Source organism: Terrapene carolina, unplaced genomic scaffold (assembly GCF_002925995.2).
Source record: "Terrapene carolina triunguis isolate 2854851 unplaced genomic scaffold, T_m_triunguis-2.0 Scaffold1054, whole genome shotgun sequence".
In the NCBI taxonomy this organism is placed as follows: Eukaryota; Metazoa; Chordata; order Testudines; family Emydidae; genus Terrapene; species Terrapene triunguis.
In genome coordinates this window covers 354,399-360,654 of record NW_020665405.1, presented here as the reverse complement: position 1 = coordinate 360,654, position 6,256 = coordinate 354,399, and the positions used below count along the sequence as shown (strand labels likewise).

Sequence of the window (6,256 nt, the reverse complement as noted above, 5' to 3'; positions counted from 1 at the left end):
TGCCCGTCCCTGCCCCTAGACCAGAGGTGTGGGGAGGGGTTGGATTTCCTAGGGCTCTAGCGCTAAATACTCCAAGCAAATAAAGATCGCGTCCTCTCATTAGTGAGTCTATTCCCCAGCCGCATCTGTGCAGCAACTCCCACTGCAGGTGTGTGCCTGGGACCTTCGGCACCACAGCGCAGCCCCTCTGGCCCTTGAGCTAAAAGAGTAACAGCAGCAGCTGACGGCAGTAGTAGGCTGTTATCTCGCAGGCAGCGGGTGCAGTGCATTGTGTGCTATGTGGAAGCCAGGCCAGTGCATCAGGCTCCCTGGAGACGTGTGGGGTTAGCGTCCTGAAAGGGATGGGGCTAATAAAGGAGCAGGGGTGTGGTGAGCAGCTTCATCCCGGTGTCGCAGGCACTGACGAGGGGTCGGAGTGGCTCTGTCCTTTGCACTCCGTTGCTGCTGCATTTCCTTGTAGGATAACTCCAATCTGTACATGGTGATGGAATATATCCCGGGCAGGGAGATGTTCTCCCACCTACGGCGGATCGGGAGGTTCAGGTGAGCGTTGCCACGGGAGCCAATATTGGGGACAGTGTGGCTAATGGTTAGAGCTGGGTGGCGGTTAGACTCCTGGGTTGTATCCCTGGCTCAGGGAGGACAGTGGGATCTAGCACTTAGAGCAGAGGGACTGGGAGTCGGGACTCCTGGGTCCTATTCCTGCCTCTGCCATTCACTCCTTGTGGGAAGGGGGGAGACTCACTCTGTGCCTCAGTTTTCACAGCTGTGAATTTGGGATTTAGTTCACTAGAGAACTAGACCTTTTATCCACTAGCAGCATCTGCAGCGACGCTGGCTTTGATCCTCATGCTGCAGGGCATGACCTGATCCCCAGCTGGGCTGGTCAGGAAGGGATTCCCCATGGGGAGGGCTGCTGAGGTCTTCTGCCAGCACTAGCCACAGTCAGTGGCCAGGGATGCCAGGGCTAGATGGAGTCAGGCTGGATGGAGCTGGGGGTCCATGGGTGTGTGTGTTGAGGCTAGGGCGGAGATACTGGTCTGGGAGGGGCTTCCCCTGGGTTGCCAGGCTGGATGGAGTTAGGGGTCTAGCAATGGTGGTTAGAATGTGTGTGCTAGGGCTAGTGGTCTGGCTTGGGCAGATGGGGCCACCAGGCCTAGAAGGGTTGGGGCATCTTGCCTGGGGTTGCCAGGGTAGATGGAGTCAGGGATCTATAAGGAAGGTGAAGGTGGGGGCGGCAGGGGGCTGAGGGTGCTGGGCTGGCTGAGGGGGCAGATCTGGCCCGGGTTGCCCATGTTCTCCTCCCACCTCATTGCAGTTAATCTCATGCCCGGTTCTACATTGCTCAGATCATCCTGACCTTTGAGTATCTGCACTCACTGGATCTCATCTACCGAAACCTGAAGCCAAAGAATCTCCTGATAGACCAGCAGGGCTATATCAAGGTGACGCTGCCGCCCCTCCCCCACTCCTTCCCTTCCCAATCCCAGTGCTGGCTCCTGGCTCCCTGCAGTGATCTCCTCCCTGCCCAAGTCTCTCTCTGCTGCCATCCCCTTGCCAAAGCCAAGACACCCCCAGAAACGTAACACGGCCAGAATACATCAATCATCTGCTCCGCCCCCTTCCCCTCCTGCTGTCACAGCCTCCGGGCTGATCCAACTTCTCCCCTCTCTGTGTTTTGGCTCCAGGTGACGGATTTTGGTTTTGCCAAGCGGGTGAAAGACCGGATCTGGACTCTGTGTGGGGCCTCGGAATACCTGGCTTCCGAGATCATCCTCAGCAAGATGAGCTGGGGAGGGCCTCTCCTAGGATGACCAGATAGCAAATGTCAAAAATCTGGACAGGGGGTGGGGGGTAATAGGTGCCTATGTAAGAAAAAGAGCCAAAAATCAGGACTGTCCCTATAAAATCAGGACATCTGGTCACCCTAGCCTGTCCACTGCCTGATCTCTAGTTGATCCCTGGCCACCAGGTGGTTCCTCCCGCCCCCCAAGTGTTCGGTGCGTGACCCTGGCCTGCTTTCCCCCAAGCAGGGTTATAACGAGGCAGTGGACTGGTGGGCCCTGGGCGTCCGGGCATCCTCCCTTTCATGTACCCCATTCCCCCTGCACCCCACACATAGACCCACCCTTGCCACGTACCCCTATTTCACCAACACATGGACATCCTCCCCAGTGTGTCCCCCACACATAGACCCTCCCTCAGCACGTACCCCTATTTCCCCAACACATGGACTCCATCCCCCACCCCACCACCAATGTGCTCCCTGTAACTCTCATGGGGACTCCTAGAACAGGTGTCTTTGGTTTTCTTATACACTGTTGTGAGTTGCAAAACCCTCCACAACCCTGCTACGTTGCAAGACTAAACATTCCTTAAACACATCAGTCATCTCCAGGCACTGGTAGAGCACTCATCGCCATAGTAACCAAGAGCCCATAATATTCCTCTGCCCACCCCAGCGCCTTCTTGCCAAGGATCTCCAAGCACTCGTGTTGGACACGGTCAGCTTTAAACCTAGTGGGGTTTAAAAAAGCAAAGTTGTGTGGTCTAGTGGGTTCTGTTCCTGGTTCTCCTACCAGCCTACTGAGTGACCTTAGGCAAGTCACTTCTCTCTGTGCCTCAGTTTCCCCTTATGTAAAACGAGGATAGTGATGCGGCAGCCCTGCTTTGAGATCTGTGGAGGAAAAATACTCAATAAGAACTGGGGGGTGGCTGCTAATTAACCATTTCAGCTCCTGTGTCAGTCCTCAGAAGCGCCCCCACTTCTTGTCCACTCGTTGTCCTGGAGTGTTTTTAAAGGGCTTGTTATTTATTATTAGGTGTATTACAATAGTGCCTACAAGCCCCAGTCATGGGTTAGGACCCCATTGTGCTAGGTGATGTACATATTACGTGTATTATGGTAGTGCCTAGGTGCCCAGGGGTAGCCCAGGGCCCCCCTGTGCTATGGGACTGTACATTACTAGGTGTATTACGGTAGTGCCTAGGTGCCCAGGTGTAGCCCATGATCTCCCTCTGCTAGGGACTGTACATTATTACGTGTATCTATGAATCTAGCCACGAGGGCAGGGCAGGTAAAAGCCAGACCTCTGTTTCTCCTCCCCACCCTGGGTCCCGTTCCCTTCTCACTTCAGCTCGGACCTGAAGGACCTGCTCCGGAACCTGCTGTAGGTGGACCTCACCAAACGCTTTGGCAACCTCAAGAACGGAGTCAATGACATCAAGAACCACGAGTTGTTTGCTACCACCGACTGGATCGCTGTCTACCAGAGGAAGGTAGGAGGGCGGCGGTGGGCAGAGGAGAGCCTGGATAACTTCCACATGCATGCAGCCTTCATCAGCAGGAATTGAACCTGGGATTATCAGTGCCCAGGCCTCTAGGAGCCCATTGGTTCCATGGGACTCTGTAGCAGGGTGTTGTGGCTGGGTCCAACCACTAGGGGGCGGTATGCTCACCCAGCATTGATTTAAAGTAGGGAGCCCTCAGTCACCTGTTTGTAACATGGTGTCAAAAGCATGGTCCTGTCCACACCCCCTGAGGATAACAGCCTACTACTGCTGCTGCCAGCTAATGGTGTTATTCTTCTAGCTCAGGTGGGAGAGGGCTGTGCTGAAGGTCCTGATTAAAACCCTACTGATGATGCAAGTGGGGGCTCTTACGGGGATCCAAGGGGCTCATGACCCCCTGCCCTTCCCTGATTGCAAAGTGAGAGGAGGGGATTCAGGCTAGATAAAAGGGGGCTTGAGGAGACGCTGATCCTGCGTCCCTCATCTGGTTGCTAAGAGTCCCGATCCTGTATCCCTTAAGAGTGCTGGGGGCCCTGATCCTGGGCTCCTAAGCGGGGTCATGGGCTCCCCTTCCATGATTGCAAAGTGTGAGGGTTTCTGGCTGGATTGGGGGGGAGGGCTGATCCTTCTCTGCCTTGTTACAAAGTTGGGGCCTGATCGTGCCCCCCAGCAGATCCAGGAGTGGGGGGGATACAAATTGATCCCTCACCTCGTCCCCAACCTCTCCCTCCCCTCCCTTTGCAGGTGGAAGCTCCCTTTATACCAAAGTGCAAAGGCGACATGAGTAACTTTGACTATGAGGAAGAGGTGATCCGGGTCTCGATCACTGAGAAGTGCGCCAAGGAGTTTGCAGAGTTCTAGGGCCAGTGCCCCCCAGGAGGGCGCGCGCGGAGCAGGTGGGGGTGGGGTTGGAGTTGATCAGTAGAAAGACCAGAGTTCCTTGCCTGTGTGTCTTATTTTTGTGGGTGGGGGGTAGGGATTTGCCTGGATCTGGTTTGGGGGTGTAGCGGGGTGATCACCCCACTCTGGCCCTGAAAGGGTAAAAGCAGCCCTGGACAGGGCTGCAGCAGGGTAAAAGGGATTAAGAACAGCTGGGGAGGCTGAGTGGGTAGCTGACCACAGCTGTGGCTGGCTTAATGAGGGCCCAGCTGGCCCTTATAAGAGGGCAGTGGGCCAGAGGGACAGAGATTCTCTCTAGCCTGTTGAGAGGGAGAGACCTGGCTGCTGGGAGCTGAGCAGGTACTTAGGCTGGAGCAGGGCTGGGGGAAGGTTATAGGAGCTGGGGATCTCCAGCCTGGAAACCGCCCCCAGGCTGCAGGCCTAGTGTTAGGCCAAATAGGTACTGTGGTTGCAGGGGCAGCTCCAGGGTAGGCGGAGGCAGCAGGTCCAAACCCTCCTTGCCGGTGATGAGTGGCAATTATACTGCAGTCTGCCCCAGTGAACGGGGGCTAGATGGTGACTGGCAGTAGCCATATACTGAGGGGAGGTGGGAATAGTGGGTTGGGGGTTCCCTGTGGAGGGGAGATCTAGTGAGACAGTGGTGTACTGCTAGGGGGAAGCCTCCTAGAGAAAGGGGTACCGGGGTCCAGGAGGGGCACGGGGGCCCAGTGGCAAGCAGGACATCAGCCTGCAAAGGGCGCTCTGACCGCTGGAAAAGCTAATTCCTGAGACGATCAGCAGGAGGCGCTGCAAGGGTGAGTCTCACCTCGCTACAGTGGGGAGCAGGACACCCCTTATTCTAAACCTGTACTAACTAAATGATAGTAGAGAAGGGCAGCAGTCTAATTTATCCCACATGCACCCCGGATCTTCCCCCACACACACTTGCACATGCTTCCCCCCCCCCCCACCATCACAAGCCTGCAGCCCCACCCCCCCAGCAGCTCTCCTCATCCCCCCCTCACCTGGGGTTTAAACAGATTTCCCACACACACTGCTCCCACTGGTTACTTTCCACCCTCTCACACTGATCCGGTTACCCCCACACTGCCTCTCAATCCACACGTGCTGCACCCCCACCATCCTGGCCGGCTTTATTGGTGGCTTTTAGTTTTTGAAGGGGGTGCGAGGGGCGTATTTTGCCATCAAATCCCCCCAGATCTTCATGGCTATTTGCAAAGGCTTCTGTGAGCAGGGTGTGGCGCAAAGATGCCTCAACACCCACCGACATGGCAGATCAACATCCTGGCTTCCGGAATAGCTTTGAATCCCCCCCCCACCCCCCAAGGGGGAGACAAAATTCCGGCCCCCCCACTTCCACTCTGGAAAGAGGAAGAAGAAATCTTGTCTCATTTTATAAACATGGGGGTTGGGCTTTTTTTATTATTTATTATTAAAAAATAAAGTACATTAAACCTTATTTTCCGTTTGGGGATGTGTGTGGGGGGGAGGGAGGTTTTAAAAATCCAGACGTGAGGCTGGGCTAACTTACCCTACATCAGCCCCCACCATCCATGGTGACACCTCCCTTCTCCTCCTCCCCCGCCAGGAATTCTAACTCTCCAAGCTTTGAATGTGTCCAGGTTTTAGCAAGGAAAAAAAGAGAGCTGTTTTTTTCAGGTAGAAACTGATGGTATTTCCCCACCCCCGCTGCTCTCTGCGGGGCCAGCGGGGGAAGATCTGGGGGTCAGTTATGGGCTGGAATGGAGGTGCTGGGAGAGGGAATCTCGCTGGTGGGTTTTGGATTTTTAGCTCCCTTTGGAAATAAAATGCTGCCTTTTGAATCTAGGCTGTGAATGTGAGCAGCCCCCCACCCCTTCTTTGGTCTGTCCTCTTGTGTGTTGGGGTGGGGGTTGCAGGTAGGCTCTGGTTGTAGGGCACTTGGTTATTTCCCCCCAGGTCAGTGGGGGCTTATACACTCTTCTCCCTCCCTCCCCCCATAGGCCAAATGGTGCCCTGCAGAAATAACCTTAATGGATTTTTTTTGGGGGGGGAGGGTTCCCTTTACCCACAATCCTCCTGGGGC

The 6,256-nt window shown here is 55.2% G+C and overlaps 1 pseudogene; it reads left to right on the top strand.

Annotated features, from left to right (window-relative positions):
* Positions 1 to 92: 92 nt before the first annotated feature.
* On the top strand, positions 93 to 4,497 carry LOC112106481 (annotated as a pseudogene).
* Positions 4,498 to 6,256: the final 1,759 nt, after the last annotated feature.